We start from the raw sequence: 26,300 nt of genomic DNA, 5'->3' as shown, positions 1-26,300 counted from the left end.
GGAAATATTTTGCCAGTCAGTGCTTTTGTGGTCACAGTTTATATATCTTAAAAATAAACTGGCATGTAATTGTTTTATAAAGCAGAATAGTGAGCTTTTAAAATTTCATTTGTTCTAGTTTTTATTGGAGGAGAAGCAATACAGTGAATATTACTCTATAAAATTTTAGTCTTATATGTTTATGCAATAATGACAACAAAATATCAAAATAAATTTTGTGTTGATAAAAACAGAATGCATTAACATTTTGGACTCTATGTAGCACATTAATATGTTGATTTTTCTCCAGAAAATTAATTTTTTTATCAGAAAATTAGTTTAAATAATTATATCACTTGTGCAAGTTTTTGTTTTAAAAAATAATTTCCTCTCTTCACATATATTTGAGTAAAATTGTTAGTGCTGGAATAAATATGACCTAAAACCAGAACTAGAAATTTAGGAACCAACAAGGGCATACTCAGTTTTCTAGCAAGGGAAATCTATTTATACAGAGGAGGGAGACTCTCTTAAGAAACAAAAGAATAAAGCTTTTATAAATCTTAATTAGTCTGGGGGTTAATTGAGTACTGGGCATTTCCAGGTTGGACAGGTTTTATTGCTGAGGGCTTTCAGGGTAGGAATGGTATCCAGGAGGTGATATCTTTTGATTGGACAGACCTGTTCCTCAAAGCTATTAATAGGAAATGCTCTTTTTCAGGTGAGCTACCTCTTGTAATTCTCCCCTAACAGAAAGGCCTGTTCTTGCTATTTCCGCAAAAAAGAAGGTCCTAGATAATTGAGGCTGTAAAATAAATAGGGTAAGGGACAAGAAGGAAGACTTACAATGTTTAAATAGCAGATAGCTGGAAGACAAAGGACCTACTGGACCTAGACTTGGAATCTGGAAACTTGAGTTTGAATCTGGACTCAGTTGAATACTGAGCTAGGCCCTGTAGTCTCCTCATTTGTAAAATGAGTAATAAACTATTTATGCTATATATCTTACAGGCTTGTGATGAAAGCATTTTCAAACGTCAAAGCCCTATAAACAAGTATCCATTATTATTCTGTTGTATATATTTGCAAAACATGCTATGTTTTAAAATCCATTGCTATATACTAGAATCAAAATTTTTAAAAATAATAATGAGCTTTTTTAAAGATACACAAACACACTAGAATTCAGTACCTTCATGTCATATAAATTCAGTGTCTTTTGGAGCTGGCTTCTCCCAGCTCAGCTGATTATTAAATTTTCAGTGTGAATGTTTACATTGAGAAAATCAAAACAAAACAAAATGGAAATACTACAAATTGGGGCTTGATTTATTGTTTTTCTGATTGTCTCTAAAGAAGGTGATGAAAACAATAATAATATAAATTAATTACATTTTTAAAAGTTTTTTTTCTTTTCTTTCCAGAAGGATGATTGTTAAACTGTACTGATATACTCTTTACATAATATGACTTTAATTAATTTATGTAAATTATACACATTATATAATTTACATAAATTATATATTATATATATAAATTATATACATATATAAAAATTTGACCTTTTCAGAAATTGATAGTATATTCTGAACCTTTGTCTATAATATGAAGTGAAAACATTACTTACAAAGTATTTTTTATTTTTGTGTTTGAATTTTTTTCTACATTAAATCTCCAAGTTTTGATTTTTTTTTTTAACACATTAATGACAAAGTTAAATCTTACTTTTACATTTCATGTGATTCTGGAAAGAATTGTGATGTTCATTTTCTTTTGTTCTCAATTTATCAGAGTTGTCTGATCAAACCACAGCTGAAATGGACTGAGCCAATAATGAACTTGTTATTGCTGGTTAACCACACATCAAACAAAGCTTAAACCAATGTTAATTTCCTTATTTGAATACAGGAGACTTCTTTTGCTTATTAAGGGAGTTTATAAAATGTTTATCTTATAGAGCTGAATAGAATACAAAGATAATAGGAAAAAATTCATAACCAATGTAAAATTCTAGGCCAATTTTATTTCTTGATTAAGAATTAGATAAGACAGACATGAAAGAAATCTGTGTTGTAGTTATGAAAGTTTAGTTAAATTCATTAGTTTGAAAAGAGTATGTTCTGGAGTTGAAGGCCCTACATATTAGCTCCTTTCCCCATTCCTCAACATGTGTTTTCACTAAAATATCCAGGAAGTTATTTCTACTCATTGATGATTATTTTTATTTGTTTGACTGCTTGCTTAACTATTATATATAAGAGAATCACAGTAGTATAATGGATAGAATCTTGGCCATGGTACCAGGAAGATGAGATTTCATATACTGGCTTGCATATACATTTACTATGGGAGCCTTAGCAAAGCCCTTAGATTGTAAGATTAGTATCTAGTAGATATATACATTCGATCATAAATTCCTTGCAGAGTGGCTATCTTTTACATCATTTTTGTGTCATTAGTGCTTATCAGTACCTGGCACATAATAGTCACTTAATAAGTATTTATTAATTCATTTACTAGACCTCTGAATTCTTTATTTTAAATTGTACAATAGGGACATACATGCATTGGTAGATAGTTTTCTCATTTGGTATGTGTGTGTATGTATATATATATATATATATATATATATATATATATATATATATATATATATATATATATATATATATATATATATATATATGTATATATAGCATTGAAATCACAGTTCAGCAAACCCTATTCCTGGTCCTTGAATATTGTATGAAAAGAACCTTTGTGTAACTTTTGTAACTTTGGGGGTTGATGTGTATGATTTTATTGATATCAGGAATTCCTTGTGAGGAAGTTTTTCATAATGATTCAGATTAGAACTGTTCTTCAATTTTTAGTTTTTTAGAGTTATCTGAAAACACTGAGAATAATTTAACCATAGGTCTTTGTGACTTTAAATCGCATTCAATGTGAGATTCTGCCTTTTTTTTCTTATTTTATAAGGTATTAAACAGTATTTTAGCTTTGAATTTTGAAATTATATTTATATGAAGTTAAAAATGGACAGACATCTTAAATTAAAATTGTAACTTATACACTTTACATAATAAATATGTTTCATGCCTATTTTGTATCTCTTAGGTTGAAATCATAGTAAGTGCTCAATAAATATTTGTTGAATTGAATGGAACTCAAGATGAGATCAAGATAGCTGTATGACCTTGGGCAAGTCACTTAACCCCAATTGCCTCAGGGAAAAAAAAAGAGAGAGAGATCAAGACACTGATGTTTGCCTCAAATATAGTATTCTGGAGATAGTCATAATAAAGGATATTGAATTCTTAATTTTCTGCCACTGCAATGACCAAACATTGATCTTTTACTGATAAGCCAAATTAAACAGTTAGCCACTTGTGGAAGAGCCAAGGTGAAATCAAAGTAATCAATTCAGCTAAAATGGACATTTGTAGATATAACCCAAACAATGGGCTTAGTGAGCATATCTACTAGTTTTAACAAAAATTTCTTTGGAAAAATCTTTGGAAAAGTAAGATCAGAGCCCCAATAGGGGTGTATTCTATATGAATACAGGAAGTTGAAATTCAAGGAAAAGTACTATAGAATGGAAAGCAGCTAAATTACCCTAGGCTTTTAGGGACAGTGAGACTAATTAAAGCAAAATTTGAAAGTTTATTTATATGTTAAAACATATTTTAATAGGACACAATGTTATCTTTTTTTAAAAAAATTGTTTCATAAAAAGTACAGTTGTTTCCTCCTAAGAAACTTCCTGAAATTTAGTTCCAGTATTTGTTTATGGCCAGAAGATAAGAATCCAGTGTGAAACTTGTGGATTTTAACAATTCAACACATTTACTATACAATAAAAAAGTAAATTTGTTTTCAGAATATAGTGAAATGAGAGGCAAAAATTTGTCCAGAGACTAAATTTCAGAGAATGTTTCTCAAATGCTGATTTTTTTGATTTAGCAATCCAGCATCTTGTTTATCACTTTCATTTGACAGAATAAGAAGTTGAGGACCAGAGATATTGATAAATTTGCTTAATATAATAAAACTAGAGAGTAGCAGTGCCAGACTTAGAATTCACATGTTTCAATGCTTTAGTAAAGCCCTTCAACTCAGTTTCTTTAGGAAACTGAGCTTTAACTAACATTTCACTATCTTAGCCTCTTATGAAAATTGATCAAATTGAAAAATACCTTTGAAGAAGAAAAGGTTCAGAGTATTATTATTAGTCTAATTATCTGTAACTGCAACTATGTAATTCTCAAGTAATCATTCAATCAACACAACACATCAAGTATTTATTATGCTCAAGACACTGAATTAAATCCTGAGGAGTCAAAGAAAAAGGAAAAAACATTCACTGTCCTTAATGAACTTACAGTATACAATACTGTGACAGCCAGTACACACACACACACACACACACACACACACACACACACACACACACACATATACATAAAGTGCCTAATGAATGCCAGATACTGTACTAAGTGTTGAATAACTCCATCAAAACCCAGTGCAATCTCCACTCTCAAGATACCACCTGAGGGACAGTTTGGAGGTTTGAAAAAAGAGCAATCTGGCCTTGGGAGACAGCCAATGTTAAAGAATAGAGATGGGAAAGCATTATGTATTTGGAACAGAAAATAGGTAAGTATAGCTGCACATTAACTTTTTTTCCTAACTTATTTAAAAGTGTTAGATATCAGTGAATGTGTTTGCTGCCAAGTTTTAATACAAAGTTAAGGCACTATTTAAACAGACTCTGTTTAAATTGGTTCAGTAATTGTATCATATCTTATCCAAGAAGATCTACTGACAGATATATTTTAAAAACACAATTAACTAAACTAGGGAAAATTGAATAAGAAATATACCTAAATGTAAAATCCCTATCTACAAGGATCTTCAGGGTCAAAAAATAAGCAGAATAGATAGTCCTTCCAAATATTAATATTAAAAACTTCTGATTTAAATGACAACTCTAGAAGTCAGAAGTGATACTTTGACATATGACCCTGATCAGCAACAAAAACAACAAAATTATTGGAGAAGCTTAATCTAAACCTACAGAACAAAGAATCTAGTGTTTATAGTTAATATGCTAGTGTTAAGTCCTCATTTTATGCTTTGGTATATCCCAGACTGTGTACATATTGTGTGTAAAAATTACCAAATGTTCCGGGGGTGGAGAGTCTATTGCCTTTCGTGGGCACGTACGAAGTTGTTAAATAGATTTCTCTATAATCATAACAGTTTATTTTATTAAGATGTTTACTGGGTAAATATTTTTACTGGGTTTTCATCAACTTCAAAAAGGTATTATTTATTCCTTGGAAAGTGTAAATAGACAGTATTCACAATCTGTATTTTGTTTTTCCTCATTTTTCCCCTTTTGGATTTTTCTACCTCAGTTCAAATGGGTCTACTTTAAAAAATTATATCAATGCATCTACATTCAAAGTTTGACCCTGAGCATATTTCTAAAAATTAAAATGAAAAAAAAGAAAAAGAAAAATATAATAAAATTATACCATTTTGTGTTGGGACTGATGGCACAACTCTGGGTTCTAGTTGAAAGTCTATTGATGAGTTATCAAGAGACTGATTCTTAATTTTATCCAAATGTGAAGGAAAGAAATACCTACTAATTTCATATAGGGAGGCTAAAAAGCTGGATAAGATGATCTATACAAGGTATTTTTATATCCACCATTAGATGGATGAATGCAACCCAGCATCACAGTTTTATTCTGCGTTATTTCTAAACTCTACCACTAGAAAGAGGAAGCCTGTCAATGAGATTATAGATTCATCAGAGTATCGAAGAAGGACATCCAGATTACCCAGTATTATACTGGTGCTTCTTTTGTGGCAAAAAGTTGTATAGAATTTTGTTTGTCATCTCTGAAAGATAGCATGATATAATAAAGTTAGCTTCAAAGTGAAGAATACTTGAGTTAAAGTCTAGCTCTGTGGCACATACTATTTGACCTGGACAGGTCACTTAACCACTCAAGTCTATAGGCAGTTTCTCTAAGACTATATAGGTAAAAGTCACAGTGGATATAACATTGGGACAATAGTTCAGAGGATTCATCTTCTTGAGTTCAAATCTAGTTTCAGACACATGCTGTGTGACCACAGACAAATCACTTAACTCTATTTGCCTATTAAGAAACTGTCTCAATTTCTTCATCTCTAAAATGTTGGAGAATGAAATGGCAAATCATTTTATGTCTTTACCAAGAAAATCCCAAGTGAGATCATGAAGAATCTGATTGAAATGACTGAATAACAACTTATGATATGACAGATACTGTACTAAAATGTTTTAAAAATTTTATCTCATTTTATCCTAGTAACAACCCTGGAAGGTAGGTGCTATTGTTATCCCCATTTTTTAGTTGAAAAACTGAGGCAGATATATATTGAGTAACTTGCTTAGAGTCACATGGCTAGTAAGTGCTAAGTAAGTCTTCCTGATTTCAGACCCAATACTTTATCCATTATAACACCTAACCACCTTATTGATGCAAGGAGATAACTGTGCTTATAAATAAATGCTATTCTGCTTCTATTTGGGGGTGATTTCTAAAGAACACTGGTCCAATGGACAATTTATGGGAAAGATATTAACTTTACATAGTATTTCTTTAAAAGTCTGGCTTTATCATCTTTCATTTCAATTATTAACTTATTGTGAAGATGTCATGCATGAATTTATCTAAACTCATCTTGATCTCTATTATTTTCAAATCTATAACACTATACCTATTATGACCATTTTTTTTTCAAAAAAAAGTTATAATTACCTATAAATTGTTGTAGATAATAGTTCTATAAATGTATTATTCACTGAGTGAAGTAATGATTCCATTAAATCTACCTCTAATTTGTTGAGGGAAAAGGTATCAATAAGTATTGTTTTGTTAATTTTGGTATTATAGTTAACTTTTATACTTATGATTTTGTAAACCAGTTATCTTAAACTTAAGTTCTTTGTAAACTTCAGTTTATTTTAAAATTTTAAGTTGCTCCATATTCTTTATAATTTAGATGGTCATGATGTAGGTTTTACCTAGCTTTATTATGTTTTTCTTAAGATAAAGTGATATGAACTACATTCTTAATCATTTTGTCTGAATGGGTCCAGTAGGCATATTGATTAAAGGTCACTGATGTTGACAGTGACAATAAATAGGTATTAGGTTAATTTATACATAAAAGATATTGGTGTACTTGCAAGCAGTGTCCTGTTTGATTTTTTTTTTTTTAAATAGGAGTCCTAATGGCCCTGGATAGGTGAGGAAGGAAAAAGTACAAATTTGTGGTATTTTTAAAAGATCGTTGCAATTATCACCGTGCAAGAGTATTGGATTCAAAGTCAGAATATCTGGTTCCTAGCTTTGCTACTCTGATAAATGATTTCACCTATATGGGCCCCAGTTTTCTTGTTTATAAACTGAAGGGTATGGACTAAATTATACATAAGGTGATGTTTAAATCTAAATCCTACAATTCTCAGCTTCAGTCTGGTAACTTCATTCCTAGATTCTTTCTTGGCTGGTTAACATATATATTGGCATAATAAATAGTTTGCTTCTTCATGAAGAATATTTCAAACTTTGTGGCTATTGGCCTCAAATAGTTGAAATATGTTTTCTATCTGATTTCCTAAGTATAGGCAGTTCCTGGTGTGGCAACTCCTTCTTCCAGCTTATCTCAAGTTGTAGATAAGTTCTCTGGAACTTCAGAAGACATCCAGAGGTAAATGATTTATCCAGGGTTATCTAGCTACCCAGTAGTAGTATGATTTTGACAGAGAATTTTCTTACCTTAAGCCTAATATTTTACCTAATATGGCACACTCTCTTAAGTGAGAGACATAGAAATGGATAGAGGTGGGAGGAAGAAGGTCTTAGTACATTCGAAAATTGATGGAAATTTACACAACACATGTGATAGATGGACCTGTGACGTTTTTAGGTGAAAAGACCTAAATTCCATTTATGATGTTCTAATTAGCTCTGGCATGTATCGGGCAGTATGTTTATAATCACTACCCACAGAAATCTTATTCTCTGACCCTGGTTCCCTTCAAGCAAAAATTTGGAAGCCTGCCTCAAATGGTTATATTGCTCTGGATTTTCCCATAATACTCCCTTTTCCAGGTTTTATGTTTTTGCCCATTAAATCAGGCAAATTTCCTTTCCAACATTTGGCATTGTTTCTTTATTGGAAAGGAAACTTACCTAATATCTTAGGCCAAGAAAATTTTAAAAAGCAAAACACATGACAATACCTTTGCTCTCTAACTATCATTCTATGAGACTGGGACTGGGTTTACTGCTATGTACTATCTATCTGTGCATTACATGCAAAGGTAATAATACACACTTGCCTACATTCCTGGCTCAGTTGCAAAGTAGTCTGTGGCCATTTCTTTATACACAGGATTTCCCTAGTGTAAAGAAATAAATCCAGTGTTTTATTTTATATCTAGTGCCAGTATTACAGTAGTGGTGTCTGGCAGGGTCAATAAGCCAAATTCCAGACTGTGAAGATGGTTTATTTTGTGTGTCTCTTTTAATGCTATTGTGAAAGTCGAACCTTAGCCTCATATGACCTCTTGATTTTCCCTCCTACTACTTAGCATGTGTTGGTAAAAGTTAGCTAAATGACTGCATGGTCCATGTGATTCTTTCCTAATGATTAGTCAACTAGTTCTAAAGACTAATAGAAATAGCACAATGAAAATAAAAAAAATTATTTTTTCCTCTTGCTACTACCTTGCTCTATACTAATTCAGCATTTATTTATAACAATCAGCTTTTAAACACATCATGGTGTATTATTTAACTGGCAATGTGGGTTTTGAGTTACATTAATCATATAGTTCTGCTTTCTTCTTGCTGTGAGTTTTCCATATATGTAATTCTCCCTTTTCTCTTTTTGTGGGAAGCTAGCTAAATCAAAAAAGAAAACAAACAAACAAACAACAAAACATACAATACACGATATATCTGATAATTGGCTCTGATTTGGAAATGAGGTCATTGATTTCCATATTGGAAATTTTGATTAAACTAGACATGTGAATTTCAACTTTTATGCCGTGTAGATAAACATTTTCTCTTTTTACCACTAGCAGTAGACTTTTAAACCCATACTGTTGCTAATGATCAGATTTTGCTCCACATCAAATCCATAATTTTACTATTTTAAAATCATATAGTGGTCAATAGTCTACTTTCTAATCACTCTATTTAGAACTGGATGGGGAAAGATCTAGATGCAGTTTTATCCAGGGAACATTATTTGATTAATCAAGGTATAGGAAGGATTATGTGTATTTTGAAAGGAGACATCCAAATAATTGTAAGGGGAAATAGAATGTGTTTTATTTGCTCTTTCTTTGCACTTCATTTTCAGTTTTGCAAAGGGAACTCTGTAATATATCTATTTTATACCATTTTGGAAAATTGTGTCATTGTTCCTTATCCATAATGCACTATGATGAAATCAAAATTATGAAAGTTTAAAATTATTTTCTAGATTTTTTTGGTTGTTGTTGTTGCAAAGGAAGAATTGTATTCGGAAAGTATATTTTCTAGATACTAAATTAAAGAACCTATTAGTGACAAAATCAGGATTATAATTATGTATTCTATTCACTAGCCATTTTTATTTTTTGACTGCACTCTATAATTGCATATAAAGCTAAATTGTTAATATGGATATATATAATCAATTATTTTAAATAGATGAGTAACAATAATTATCTAAAATTAAATATCACATTTTTTTCTTTTCTTTCTATTCTTCAATCTTCAAGTATCTATTATTTTATTATTTCATACACCCTTCAGCAACAGAGGTCACTATCCCTCAAAACCTTAGTAAATTTTATTCTTGAATTGCTTTGATTAAAGTGTTACTGTACCTTTCATAGGGAAATTTTCTCTCTGTATCTTGCCTACACAGATAGCTGCAAGGGAAGAGTAAGTAATGGGAATTTTTCAGCTTGTGTTTGAGTGTATCTGACATATATATATATATATATATATATATATATATATATATATATATAATATACGTATATACATACATATGTAGATGTAATTTACATTCATACACATATATGAATAAAATGCATATATGGATATATTATGCATACATATATATTCTATGTGTGTATACACAAATTTATCTATCTATCTATGTATATAAGAAATGTACATATACATATGAAAGGAACTCCACAGAAAATCATTTGGCACTAAGAGTTGCCACACTCAACCCTATATTTAGCTGCTTTTAACTTTCACTGAACAGGCCATACATAGTCTCATAGCTTCAATAGCCATCACTATTGAAGACTGACCTGAATCTCATGAGAGTAGCATCATAGAGAGAGAGGAAGCAATTTTTATGCAACTTTGTATGGTCTATTAGATGAAAATTAAAAGGTTAAGTATGGGGTCAAGTTTTGGGGAATCCTTAGTGCCACAGAGCTTCAAAAAAAGAAGAGCTTTTTCTACATGTATATTGGAGTAGGTCCTGACTACTTGCCAGTGTCTTCCATGTAGTGTGGCAACAGTATGGCACAATGTAAAGTTCCCTTGATAATGTTCCTTGGCAATTATGTTGAGATTCCAGATTTAGGACTAGAAGGGTCCTTAGAGATCTTCATTTTGGAAATAAGAACATTGAGACTCCAGGAAGAAAAGGGATTTGAATCGCAATTTTTTGAATTTCATTTAGTTTAGTAAATTTTCTCTTTCAGGCAGTCTGAGAGTTAAGAGTTGCCCTCTCCCCACCCTAATGAGAAGAGGAAAGGATGGACAGAAGTCAGTATTGTAGGACAAATTTTTAAAAATGAGATAAACATTCTCTGGGGCTGAAAATGGAGGACAGACACAAGTATTGCCCCTTCTGTAAAGGTTCTTTCCCACCTCCTACTGTTGTGAGAGTGAGCAGTTATAATTTTCTGGAGGCTTTTGGGAATCATCCAAAATCCCCAGTACATTTGCTAGCTGATGTGATGTTGACAGATTAGGGAGTGGTCTGGGTATTGGAAGAATGGTAGCATGAAAGGAGAGGCAATAGTAGGGCTTATGGTTGAGTTGAAGAATATAATATAGTATCTGAATATAGAGGGATAGAAGACATGTTTTTTTCCTTATAAATTTTATATGAATCATAGATACTTCAGGTTTTCTATTTCAGAAGGAGATTGTATGGGGAAAGAAGATAATTGTACTGCTAGTTTGTTGTTTATTTTATAACTTTCTAACTTATTTTCAGAGCATGGCCAATATTTGGGAGCAATCTATGTTAAAAAAAAAAAAACTATTGTATTTATTGAAAGTAGATTAAAATCAAAGAAAGTCATTTTGATTTGATTTGATTACACATCTTATCTCAAGAAAAACTCTTAATAAAAGCTTTTATTTGTCTTGAAAATAAAAATTTTAAAGAAAACAGAATTAGAGAAAGATGGGAGCTCTTAGACTGAGTTTTGCTATAGTTTCATTTCATTCTTTTGAGATCATCAAGAAATATTAACAACTCTCTCAGTCAATATTTTCATTTGTAAAAATAAAAATAACAATTATTGCCAAATCCTTGATGAGCTATAAAATAGGGAGTAATTTGCCCATAAAAGTGTTTGCCATTGTCATGGAAGAGAAACATTGGGTAGGAAGTAAAATCTGCCAGCCATATTTATTGCAGATAACAACATATCAATTGTATAATTCCAAATTACTTTACAGAATTGTTAGACCAATTCACAGAATCATCAACAGTCTATTAAATGTCCATTATCTTCCCATAGAACCTCCCACATAAAGTGTTTTCATCTTTTGTCATCTTTGTAAAGATAATATAATGTTTCCCGAACATTTTTTAGTTTTCTAAATGAGACCTATAATTGCCCAGATGAATTTGGTTTATCACACAGAGATAAAAAAATAAAACAAGCTAATGAAGAATATACTTTGGATAGTAATATGTCATTGGATAGAAAACTCAAGTACATATAATTTGGACAAACACTTTAGATAAAGATTAGAAAGAAACTTCATCAGTCATCTAGACTCACCCAGATATAAAAGGAGGAATCTTCCATTGCATGTATCCATTACATTCAGAATCATCTAACCTCCAACTTCTTAAACAGTGGTTCACAATGTCATACAAGGTTTCATAACTGAATGTAGGAATCATGATTTATTATTAGTAAATATTTGCTTTGCATATCTATTGTATATACCTTATATGTCCAAGATCATGTAACAATTTCTTGAGCAAAAAGGGGTCAAAAGTACAAAAAATACAAGAAACCCTGAGTCAGTTCCTGAAAAACTTCAAGGAAGAAGTTCTTGCCAACTTTTCAGGTAGCTCATTCTACTTTTAGATAACTCTAATAATCAGGAAAAACTTCTTGACATAAGACCTAAATTTGCTTTCCTGAAACTTTGGCTCATTGTGCCTTGTTTGGCTCTATGGGGATAAAAAAAAAACAAACAAATTTAACCTCACCTTGATATGACAGTCCTTCAGACAGTACTTATCATGTCCCTCTAAGACTCATTTTTTCCCAGATTAAATGAAGACCTCTAAATGAAGGATCTATAGGATGGTGTGTATAAGAATGGGAAGATATTGCTGAATTTCAATATGACTCTTGGAAGTACTCCTCTTGATGATGAAATCACAGGCCATCAGAATGATGATTATTATAAAATTACATAATTGAGATTTGTGAGACGATAATGAAAAATAATTTTAAAATGTTATAATGTAGATACACAAGCTATTTGAGTCTTATTTTTTTCAGGTTTTACATGATCCATGATATCAAAATCATATGAATTCATGTAATGAAGGGGAATGTTTCTTTTCTACAGGTATAAAAATAGTTGATTTATTTTACTTTATTATATTACATAGTGTTCTTTCTTGCATTTTCAGGGAAAGACAGTTTTTACATGATGAGAAATCCTGAAATCAGGTTTTGAAAGGTAGGTATGTATTTATGCCCTGTTTTTTTTTGCATTAGTAGCTTTTATTTTTTATTGTATCTGAGTCTATCTTCAGTTGATTTGATCTATATGTTTCTGCTGGGCCTCCAGTACTTCTGGAGGAGAAAGTAAGGCAGATAACATAGCCTTTCCTCACTTATACCAAATTTACTTGCAAGTCATGGCATTATCTTACTGATATCATGATCCTCTTTGAGAATGAAGAACAAAAGCATCAAAATGATTACATATTTTTTCTTGCATTTTCAGGGAAAGACAGTTTTTGCATGATGACAGATTCTGAAATCATTTTTTGAAAGATAGGTATGTATATTTGCTCTATTTTCTGCATTAATGGTTTTCATTTTTTAAAAAAAAATCTTTATAAATAAAGTGTAACACTATTAAATCCAACATCATTTTAATACTGGAAAGCATGCTATTATATAAAAGTGTATAGTATAAAAGTGAAGAGAATAAAATCATAGAATTCAACTGTCTAAATTCCCTTTCTGTGTTTTGTCAGATTTTTAAAGATTAATGACAGCATGGAATAATATATAATGTCAGCCACCAATTCATAGAACAAGCAGCTAAGTAAATGTCTACCTAGCATTATATCATTAGTTTAACAACAGAATCACTTTTTCTTCTTCAAATGTCTATAATATCTTTCCAGTTAGAAAAAAAATTCATCTAGCAAAGATGATAATGTTTTGAGCAGTTTTTTCCCCAAGGCAGTAGTGATTTAGTTGATCAGTTCTAATTCCCATGTTGATCTCTTTAGGTTTATAGAAAAGCCTTTTACACTCCTTTAATCATTCACTTAAAGTCATGAATTTTCTAAGTCAGTGATGCCCAAATTTTGTAAATTGAATATATCTCTGTGACTGTGTATGTGTTTTGTTTATTTTCATCCAGGGCCTCTCATATATATATATGTAGTAAATTGATATACTCCAGCTGTGCTGATTTAAGGAAGAAAATAGGGTTTCTTTCAAAGCATAATTTGGGTGCCACCTCTCCCCCGATCTTTGAAATATTTAGCACTTTGTTGATCTTGAATTTGTTTGCATATGATTTGTATTCAGTTACACATGTTTTATTCTTCATATATGAGGTCCTTGAGGGCAGGGATTATTTATGTTTTGTTTTTGTTTTTATATAAGTAGCTCCAAGTTCAGTTTTTGAACATGGTAGTTAAAAAAATGTTGATTCAAAATGAATCAACTTGCAATCCTGAAGATAATAATTTTAGGGAAGCTAGCTATTCATCAATAAGATCCCTTAGTACCTGGAACATCATATAAGGAGGTTACAAATTGTATAGATTTGGCAGGGTTTTCCAAAGATATTAGTCCATTTTCTCTTTTGACTTCAGCGGGAAAATAATGTTCTTGAAGGTTAAAGAGATAAGCTATTCAGCCATGTGGCATTGCTTTATGGACTGCCCTATTACTAGATGTACTGTTAAGTGCTAAGTTATATAAATTCATAATGAGTGACTAGGAAGACAAAAAATGCATTTTCTTACTCTTACTCTATAATTTCCATGTTTCATTGTCATGCTGTGGAATTACAACTCTAATTTATAACCTTATAGCTAATGTTATTTATTCTTTTTTTGTTGGCTATAATCTTTCTTTCTCTTGTACTAATCTTGATTTATATTTTTGATCTATTTTACTTCATAATTGTGAGTTGGACTTTGGTCATATTATGAGAACTGAGAAAAAACAAAACCTTTCATCTTGTTTTGAACTAGATTTTATTATACTAGTGGATACTTATCCCATTCTTCTGTCATGTCAGGTGATCTCTAATGTCCCTAATAACTTGAAAATTCTAGATTTCTAGAATTCACCTCATTGACAACTCTTTAAGTCATAAACAATGTCAAACTTGGACTGGCTCAGTTATTGTGGACAATCATGGCATTCAAAGTCATATTCATATAACTTGAAAACCATAACTCATGAGCAGATATTGTAGATCAACTTTTTAAAAAATTATTAATGAGAATAGAAAAAGCAACTATACACCCTGATGTCTGAATTTTGAATGTTGCAGATCTTGAGATGAAATAGACACATACTTAAGTTGATTTGAAATCGCAGCATAAGATTTAGATATAGAAAAGAGAGTATTATGCTGAGTAGAGTATTAAGTAAGTTGGTATAATATTCTTTAAGAATTATCTCAAGAATCTCTCCTATTAAAATTGCTCATAATAAGATATGAATATATCTTATATATAATGTAAAATATATAATATATCTTATAATAAGATATGTATATATGTATAAAATGGATAAAATATTTGAGCCACTATCATGACATTTTTAAAGGAACTAACTCCTGCAGATTTTGGTTTTGAAGAGGATTCAGAGGAACATGAGTTCATCATTAAGAATCAAACCATAATTTTTTGATAGAATACAGAATAGTAAATAAATTGGTGGAGACAATATAAAGGCTGAATCTGATAAATGAATATTTAGGTAACTTAAGTGATTGAACTGCTGTCCCCGTTCTGTAAAAATGAGAGAAATTAGGCTTAAACTATAGCCTAAGGGATTTAAAATAAAAATATACTATTGCCTATAAAAATCATATTGCTGACCCACAATTAGTAACCCACATTCTGAAAGTTTTTTTTTCCAATAGTACTTTTATGCTAATACAGCCACATTCAGCAACCTAGTTCTATTTGTGAACAAATGTTGTGTCCTGCTTTCTGGAGCCCCCAAGTTGGGGTGACAAAACATAATGTTGCTGTCCAGAACCCCCACCGCTGTGGATCATAACATCTGAAAGAGTTGCAAAGCAGCCTTTACTGACACAGATATTGCTTATGGACTGGGAATGAAATAAATTGGAGGCAGAGGGAAGAGGAGAGAGGTCAGGCAATGCAACTCTCTCTCAGGAGAGAGGTCAGAGAATAGAAACTGCCTCTCAGTCTTCTTGTATCATCATCATCATCCTCTCACATGAAGGGATCCATTCTGATTGTCTGAGTTGGATCTCTAGCAGCCACTGACAGGTGGCTCCCATATCACAACAAACAAGGGGTCCATAGAACAAATGAAAATTAACTCATCCTTAGAAGTGAAACTTTGTCTTTTGTTTTATTGTTTTCTTGCAGTAATCACCCACAAATTATAAGGAATTTCATTAGTTATGGGAAAATTTTCTTAAGCATTTATTCTATTGGATTTTGGAAAAAAAGATTACTAGAGGAGATTAAGGAACTTTCTTTGAGAATATTGGAAAATTGTTTCCATAATAGATGTCTAGTATAATTTATAGATAGTTTCCATGTTTCCAAAGAAGGAAAATATAAGCAATTTTCTTCTAGTTCTCTGTTTCTATGATTCCTAAGTCAAATAGAAGAATAGTTATATATCAAGAGTATAATTTTTTGGAAACTAATGCCATTTTATAAAATTAATTATATGCCAAATTTTATTTCAAAAGAGATGAACTCTTTTTTTTATTTCAAAAGAGATGAAACTCTTCTGGAATTTTTGTTTAAATGTAGTAAAGACAGGACATTTCATAACATACTGACAAGATACCAGATAATCTAGTCTCAGGCTAATTGTCAGAGACTACCTTCCTCAGAAACTTGATCAGATCAGACTAGTTTATTCATTGACTAGCCATTTATAAATAAAAATGATTTTTCGCCAGCCCTAGGGTCTTTGTGCTCTTTTTTATACAAGGTTTATAGAATTGGAGCTGGAACACATGTTTTGCAAATCAGGAACCCAGGGACCAGAAAAGGGAAGAAACTTTTGCCCAGTCATCCAAAAGTCAGTGGTAAAATTGAGTCTGACTCACTATCCCAGTATTGTGTTTGTTTTTTGTTTTTTTTTATTGCTGATCTCTACTCCTTTGCACTCTTAAAAATTATTGAAAATCTCCAAGATAACTTTTACTTATGTGAGTTATATCTGTTGATATTTACTGTTAGAAAGTAAAATGTTTTAATATTTCAATGAAAATAGTTTTGATGTTGTGAAACTTCTGAAGGTGTCTTGGGGATTCCTAAGTTTATATGGGTAACACTTTGATTCCTTTTGCACTACACCAAGATGATTTTTTATGTCTGATCCAGACATTATTATTATTTGCCCAGTTATTGTCCAGTAACATATTGTTGTCTGTTAGGATTACTAGGTGCTAACTTGGTTGTCTAATTTAGTATGGTACTTAATAATTCTCTAGCTCAGAGTTCACACCTTTAGTTCATGTTTAGCCCATGTTGGGCACCAAAATGTGATGTTCTGTTGTCTCTAGAATACAATCGTTCTCTGGGTACAGATCTTTTTGGGGAGCTTCTGGGGAGGCAGCCTTGGCTTTAGTTCCAGTTCAATAGCCCCAAAATGCAACCAGGAGTCTGAATCTCCTCCAGCTTCCCTGAAGTTCTTCTGGGAAGTCTTGTCCTTGACCCAATCCAGACTGACTTCTTCCAGACTGTAACCTCTTCCAGACTGCCTCCTAGACTCAATGTTGGCTCCTTTTATCCTCCCAGAGAATGGGATTGTGGGTACTCCCATGGGCTTGTGAGAACTTCTTACAGACCAATGAGCAAGCTCCTTTTAAAGGTGTAAACTCCTTTAAAGGTTTGAACTAAAGGTGTGACCTAGAGAATTGTTAAGTACCATGCTAAATTAGACAACTGAGTTAGCACCTAGTAATCCTAACAGTTGTCTATTGTCTATTACAGTTGTAATTCCAAGGGATCCATCATAAGATTAACTGCAGGATCATACGTATTCTGTCACAGCAATGGTTGAAGATCAGCATCTAGTGAGTTAGAGAAGAGATACAATCTTCAATCGAAACCATATCCATCCTCTTGATATTCTAGGTCTTTAAAATATTGGCATGTATTAGAAAGTAATTCTAGCAACAGTGATGATTGTCTATGCATTTGAACTTGAGCATAGTGAGCAATATTTGACCAATGTCTTTTCTATACTGAACATGTATAAAAAATTTCCCTACAGCTAATATTAAATAACTTTATTAAGTATAGCATTGTTTCTCATTCTGGTTATAACCAAAACCTTAGCTAAACTAAGTAGTTCAATTCCTTATTTCTATTAATTAGTGTTACTTGTTTTCCAGTAATAGAATGAAAATCAATAAACATTAAGCATCTACTACGTGCCAGGCACTGTGCTAAACATTGAGAATATGAAGAAAGGTATATGACAATTTGTGTGCTCAAGAAACTCGTTATCTAAAAGAGGAAACAATACACAAAAAAAAGCTTAAAAGTGTGGGTGTGGGATATGTGGTAAAGCATCATGAAGTTTTACATACAGAGTAGGGAATGATCTGAAAAGATATAATTTAAAGGATTGATTTCATCTTCCATATGATACATTTCTGGAGATTCTACTATCTACTGGTGGGAAAAGATGAGGCAAAGTGACCTACACAAAAATCCCCCTTAACTGGTAGAAAATCAGAGAAATGCTCTCCAATGTGTACTCTCTACCATCTCCAATCAGAGGGGTGAGTATTTGGGAGCAAAGAACAAGTGAGAGTTTCAAAGTTGATTTCATCTTGCAGAATGATGCATTTCTGGATCATCAACTCCAGGAGAGCAACCAGGTGGGAAGTGAAGCGCTTTGACATGTTTTAGTATTTTTATCAAGTTATTAAAAGTAATATTATAATCCTATTTTTAGTTTCCACACTGCAAGTAACCATATGGTAGCTATTTAGATTACATTATTGTTATCCATTCCATGTACTTGCCCAACACAGTGGAATTTTCTTTCAGAGACCATGCTTTTAATGTACTTGTCTTCAGGCTCTCATTTTTTTTTTTCATTTAATGTTAAGTGTCTCTTGTCAATGATGTTTAAAACCTAACAATAAGGTAGATATGTCATCTTTGATAGGTAGAAGTGTCATGAAGAATCATACTAAAGACTTCTAATTTGCTCCAGGAATTAATGCTCCACTGGAGTAATGTTAATTTACCCAAACACATACTAGATTTTTTTTATTGCATTTTAAGTGTTTTATTTAATTATATTCTATAAGACAATGAGCTGCTAGTTTAACAAAAATCATTGGTTGATTTTAATTTCATATATCTGATGAAGATACATAATTGATATTTATCCTGTTGGCATCATATTGAAGAGCTCTAGGTATGCAATAGAGTACTGGGCCTGACATTGGGAAAAATTCATCTTCCTAAGTTCAAATCTGACGTTAGACACTTAACAGTGGTGTGGCCCTAGAACAGTCACTTAACCTTATTTACCTCAGTTTCCTCATTTCTAAAATGAGTTAGAGAAAGAAATAACAAATCACACTGGTGTCTTTGCCAAGAAAATTCCAATTGGAGTTACAGAGTCAGACATGATTGAAAATGACTAAAAAACAATAAAAATTACAATGACAAAAGCACCATATTGATTCTACATAGCATTTTAAAAATGCTTTGAGGCAATCTTGAATATTTGTTGTGTAATTTACTGTATCTAGAGATCCTAAGTGATGATTACAGCCCATTGAATTGGAAGAACTTCCCAAAAGGTCAGAAGCATAGTCTCATATATAGTGTAGGTTCAAAGAGTCTGGTCTGATTAAACATTTTCATTGGTGAATAGTCAGAAAAAAATATAAGCTTTGTGCCCATCAACTTTATTATCCTGGAATTACTTTAAGATTTCAGTAAACTATTAAGAGCATCTATACCAACAGTAAAAATGTGAAGAGATCTGACTAAGATTGTTCTTGACCAAGATTGACTGACCAAGCCATTGCTTTAATCAAGAGGTACCTTTGGTTTCTGGTTGCTTATTGGACACAATATGATGCTTTACTTAACATCTGATGTTTTTATTATCTGAAGTTTGTCTACTCTTTCAGATTTATTGGCCATGACATCTCTTAATATATTTTTATTCCAACAAAACTGGGCCTCATTGCTGTTCCTTATACATAACTCTCTACTCCTTATCCCATGCTTTTTTCATAAAATGTCTCCTGTGACTGGAATTTACTCTTTCTTCAACTCAGCCTTATGGAATCACTCTCACAAAATTCAGATAGGTAGATAGTTATAGATGAATACACATACACACACATATATACGTATGTGAGATATAGAGATAAATATAACGCATGTATATATCTCTCCTTATCTATTTGGGAGATACACACACACACACACAAATGGACAAACAGAGAGAGACCAAAAGAAGAAGAGAAAAGAAGGGGTACACAGAGAGAAACACATACACAGAAGAATAAAGGAATCTTATTTGTGTCTATATTGTTTCTCTTCAAAGGATAAAGATGCTGAGAATATAGTCCAGTATATAAGTAACTCTTGTAAGCAACTCTTAAATACTTATTGAATTGAGTCTGTGTCTACATCTTTCTTGGTCTGGCTTCTGGCAGTGGTGAGGAAGAGAAAGAATGTATATTTTTCATCTTATGCTTTAAGTCTAAAACTCAGTTCAAGAATAAGGATTCTTTTTCTTCTTGTCAGAGAAGAGGGAGAGGCTCGTAATTATTGAGTATTGCCAGACCCTTCTGGAGAAAATTTATGTCACCAAGTTGACTAGGTTCACTTAAGATTTATGATTATTTAACCTCAACTGGATTCACAGTTTTCTATGCCCATTCTTTTTTTTTTTTTTTACATTTCTCCTTGACTCCCTGCAGCATTTAATATAGCTTTTCTCCCAAGTTTTCTCTCCCAGGCCTTATTCTCCTCCTTTTCCTCCTTTTTCTTTACTGCCCTCCCCATCATTATAGACATAAACCTCTACTTCAATGTCATTATTATTAAAGCCATTCTGTGTGATTTAGCTCTCTTCTCTTCTTTTTGATTACAGTGCCTAGCATAGTTTCTGACACAAGTTGATGTTTATTAAGGGCTTGTTGAACAAATGAACCAATGTATCGAAAATGTAAAATATATCTTCAGTGCAATGACATGTAATGGTCTGTATTTTAAAATTTAGGAAAGATTGGTTCTACATCATTTTCATGTGTATACATTTAAACATACTACTTTATTCTTGTAGTATTCACAAATTTTGAAAGTGCGATTGAGCTTATCTACAATGTAGCGTTGCTGTCTAATGCTGACTTGTGTTAAAAAAAGAAAAATTCTTATGTGTAAAATGAGAAAAGAGTTAAAAATAGGTGCAAAATTGGTTATTAAATTTCCCAATAAAATTTAATGCAAAGTTAAAAAAAAACAAATTTTAGATTTCTCACTGAGTAGAAAAGGAAAAAAAAAAAGAAAGTGAATGCAATAACTTTCTGAAATTGCTAGTGGTACTCATCTGTTATTTATTTATGTTTCCCACTTTTTTAATCAGTGACATATCTGTGAACTTTGGAGAAATATATTTGGAATTGGGAAGGTAGATGGAAATGAGGTTAAAAAGTGCAAAGTTAAGTCACAGAATTATAATGATTAAACTTTGCTTCAAAGAAAAGATGAAAAAACTTTCCTCTCTCTGTTTTTTGTAGAGAAGGGCAGACACTCTGGTTGAAAAATATTTTATTATTTATTCAAACAATTAAGTGGTGTAACTTGTTTATTTTTATTTGGTTATAATTTTTCAATCTATATGTTATTATAAATATTGTTTAATTGAAGCTCTTTCCCCCCTCTTATCAACCAATGAATTGTTTTGGTCTTGTTGATCACTGATAAATTTAGGAGACATCTGCTGTTATGATTTTCATTAAGTCCAAGGATTAATTTTTCATAGAGAATATGTCTAGGAAAGCACTTTTATAAAGAGAAAAAAATGTAATATATTGTATAATTAAAATGTAATTCTCTGTGTTCTATATGTTTAAATATGTATTTTTAGAATTAAAGGATGAGTGAAACCATTATGCTAATTTTTCAATTATGGTTAGAAATCTCAACATGATTGTAAAGACACTATTCATTTTACAATTTATATAATATTAAATTCACAGGTAATGTTATAAAGGATTAAAGTCATTTTAAGTTTAAAATTTCACACACATTCACAAGATATATTAAAATAAATACAATAAAGTTCCCTTATACTAAATACTAGAATAACAGTAACAGTGTTTGTTAAATATATACAAGAATAATTCTGTATTGTCATTTCAGCCATGGCTGGTTCTTTGTCAATCTATTTGGGAATTTTTTGGCAAATGATTTGTCATTTTCTTCTGTATCTCATTTTAGAAATAAGGGAATTGAGGCAAACAAGATTAACTTGACTTGCCCAGCATCACACATCTAATTAAGCATCTGAAGATAGATTTGAACTCAAGGAAAGATGAGTCTTCCTGGCTCTAGACCTAGTATTCTATATTTTCAAGCTGCCCCTATGCAAGAGTAATAATACTTAATTAAAGAGTTTAAAATATTTATGCTTGCTGATACTTACAAAATATATTTTTATTTCTCTAGAAGAAAATTAATTACTAACAATTTCAATGAATAATAATTTATTTTCCTGTTTTAGTACATGACAATTTTTCCTAATGATATAATTTTTTTATTAATGATAAATTTTAGCAAAGATATTCTGGTATCAGTTATATTATTGCCTATCATGTGAACCTGGGAAAGTTACTTAATTTCTTTTTGTCTTATTTTCTCCTATTAGAAAAATAAAGATAGGTTAATAATAATCATTAATCTACTATTAGGAAACTAATAAAATATTTAGCATTTGTTTTATTTTTAAATTTTAATCCATAACAATGTATTTATTTTATTAGAACTTTTTAAGGTTTATAGTGTTTTTTCCAATTACATGTAATTATAGTTTTCAACATTAATTTTTGTAAAATTTTGATTTTTGAAATTTTTTCCATCATTCCCTTCAGTCCCACCTTTCTGAGACAGCAAGCAATCTGAGATAAGTTATACACGTACAATCATGTTAAACATTTCTATATTAGTAATTTTGTCAGATAAAAATCAGAACAAAAGGGAAAAACATAGAAAAAACAAAAATATAAAAATATTATTCTTTGATCTGCAGTTTCCATAGTTCTTTTTCTGGATATGGATGGAATAACATTGAAGTTGTCTTAACTCACTGTATTGCTGAGAAGAGTCAGTTCTATCGTGGTTGATAAACACATAACACTGCTGTTACAACATTGTACATTTATATAATGTTCTCCTGGTTCTGCTCACTTCTCTTAGCACCAGTTCATATAAATCTTTCCAAGTTTTTTTTTTTTTTTAACTCAGTCTGTTCATCATTTGCTATAGAACAAAAATATTCCATTACATTCATATACCACAATTTGTTCAGCAATTCCCCACATGATGGGCATACCCTCAATTTCCACTTCCTTACCACTGCAAAAAATTCCAGTATTTGTTTTATAAATATAAATTCCTTTTGTAAGAAATGTAATAATATGATGATAGCAATAATAAATCTTCTTATTTGAATACTCATTCCTAGTGTGTTAAAATTTCTTCCTTACATCCCACACTCCTCATATATTCAGTGTGACTAATAGTGCTTCTTAATGATCTCATTCACAACTGCAACAATAGATCACCAAAAGAAGCATTGACCTGATTCTGAAAATATCACTACATTCACCCCAATATGCCACTCTCTACCAAAAAACTACTTACTATTTCCCAGTGATTTGAGTAAACCTATTGCTGCAATCATAAACCTGTGGTAAGAATCCATATAACCTATGAACTCTGTGTGTTATCTCTGATTTCCATTAACATAGGAATTAAGCATTTAATTGACAGCTCTTACAGAGAAAGCAGGGAAAGATTAAAATGATTGTTTTATTTTTTTTTTTTTTTCTAAATGGGAATGGTAGCAGCAGGGGAGGGAAACCAGATAGCAAAAGCAGCTGGATCAGCAGAGCAAATCCCATCTAGTTTGTAGCAACTGGCATTATTAATTTTCAGAGTGGCAGGAGATAATAGGTATAATATATTCCTCTAAACTCCTAATAAATACATATTGTTGCTTAATTGATTCTTGGGTAAAATATTTAAGGCAGATTTGCTTGATTTCTATTTTGTTTCAGTTTTCTCTGCAAAAAAAAGAGATAACATTTATGCTGAAAATAATTGGGCAAAAATGACTAACAAGGGATTGATTCCCATAGTAAATAAGGAGATGGTAAGAGAGACCATAGATGCTAATGATGCATTCAGATTCCCTGGTCAAGGATCTTTGGGTCCTGAAAAGAACATAGCAAATTTGATTGCCAAGCCACTTCCACTGATTTTTTAAATATTGTGGAACCCAAGAGGAAAACCACAAATTTAGAGGACAGCTATTTCTCAGATTTTCTGAAAATGAAAGAGAACAAGGTCTGCAAACTATAATGGTCAGTGACATTGACTTGGGACATTTTTGAAAATATTATTGATGAGATAATTAGAGAATATCTAGAAATGGTAGTGTTAAATAGAGATTCATGAATTTGTCATGAATAGGACATGAATAGATGATCTTTTGCCAAATCACTTTAAATAGTATTACTAAAGAAGTAAATGAGACCAAGGTTATGGGGTCTACTTTACTTGGATTTTTAGCAAATCTATTGATGTTATCTTTTATCCTTAAACAATACCACGATCAGATGAATTTCGAAATTGCTAGGTGGCTGGGCTTGGAGGTATTATTCAAGGTTTAATGTCAACATGGCAGAAGTTTTCCAGTGGCATATTCTAAGGACTTGTCCTTGAACAGATATTTTTTAACATTTTTATCAAGGATTTGGATTAAGGTATACATTCTATGCTCATCAAACTGGAAATTGACATAAAGCCCAGAGGAATGGTTAATGTCATGGATGACAGAGACAGAATCCAAAAGTTTAGATTCAGGGCTACATTGGCTGAGTTGACTGAGAATTGTAGCAGATTTCAGAGGTATTGATTGAGAATGCTGCCTTGCTGAAGATAGTTGTAGTCTTTTTCTGTAAGAGAAATGCTTACTAATCACAAAATATATTTAAACTCCTAAAATGTCTATATTCAGTAATGTACATAGAGATGGGATCAGTGCAGATCGTCGCATGCTGGGGCGTGTGTGTGTGTGTGTGTGTGTGTGTGTCTGTGTGTGTGTGTGTGTGTGTGTGTGTGTGTGTGTAAACATGGCTAATATGGGAATTTGTTTTACTTGATGCTATATATATATGTATATATAAATATATAGGTATATATATAATAGGTTTCATTTTTCTTGCTTTCTAAATGAGTAGAGGAGGAGAGAGAGAATTCAAAATTGAAAATAAAATAAAATTGATTTAAAAAATAATGGTGTTTCATGATAAGGATATTGAAACTAATGCAATACACTATAGAAACTTTGGAGAGAGGAGAAATACTCAAAAAGTTGGACTAAACATTGTTTATTTTCTGTAAATTTGCTGAATGATTATAGTACTTTAAATCCCTGATAAGATGAAGTTTTAAAGTATATTTCAAAGTCAGTAACTAAGTCTGCATCTAATGACTTACTTAGCTTGAAGCTTTAATGAGCAAAGGAGGTTTGTCTGTGAACAAACTGGCACAAATGATTAACAACAAAAATGTGTGGAAAAGTGTAATCTCCCTTATAGTAATGGATCTAGATTGGCTTTTCCACATGAATATCATTGTATAAAACAGAACCTTCTCAAGAAAGGACTCATGTTGTCCAATTAAGTCTTGGATTTATTATGTTATATTACTGGCAAGTAGCTGAAGTAAGAAAAGAGGATTGAGATACTATAATAAAATACATTCACATGTTAATACATAACATATACATATAAGATATGAATGCACACAATACATATATATCTTATATATGTGTATATGTTTATGTGTGTATATTCATAAAATAGTTGGAAGCAAAGTATTATTTTTGATCCAAAGTATAGTATGTTGAAGAATCAGGCAGGGAAGGCATCTTAAATTAGATAGTTTTTCAATATGGTATTTGTAGAAACAGTAGGATTAAATATAGAACAGACAGGGCTTATGCCATTTTTTTTTCTTCCTAGAATGCTGTCCCCATCCCATTTCTGATGGTGTCACATTTCTTTGGTCTATTTCACTACTTTATTTCATAGCTCAAATGCTATTTCAGTGGCTCCTCTGATCACCAAATCTGGAATGTACTCTAATGGAAATTAGGCTTAAGGCAACATATTACATTACAAAGTAAAAATTGGAGAACATCTTCTTTTATGCCTCTTTTTTGAGGTTGATTGTTTTGTGTAATTTCACAACAATCAAATTTATTTTAT

General features: G+C 31.4%; 1 protein-coding gene across 9 annotated transcripts in view; it reads left to right on the top strand.

Moving 5' to 3' along the window:
• PLCB4 (phospholipase C beta 4) overlaps positions 1-26,300 on the top strand; it is a 461,856-nt gene that overhangs the window by 16,385 nt on the left and 419,171 nt on the right. For all 9 annotated transcript variants that reach the window (XM_074287886.1, XM_074287884.1, XM_074287887.1 and 6 more), the window contains 2 exons: positions 12,970-13,019; positions 13,290-13,343. The gene's annotated coding sequence lies outside the window, so the exon portion shown is untranslated. The remainder of the gene's footprint in view (positions 1-12,969; positions 13,020-13,289; positions 13,344-26,300) is intronic.

Source organism: Sminthopsis crassicaudata, chromosome 2, assembly GCF_048593235.1.
Source record: "Sminthopsis crassicaudata isolate SCR6 chromosome 2, ASM4859323v1, whole genome shotgun sequence".
In the NCBI taxonomy this organism is placed as follows: Eukaryota; Metazoa; Chordata; class Mammalia; order Dasyuromorphia; family Dasyuridae; genus Sminthopsis; species Sminthopsis crassicaudata.
The sequence above is the reverse complement of the archived record's forward strand: the minus strand, read 5'-3'. Positions and strand labels throughout refer to the sequence as shown.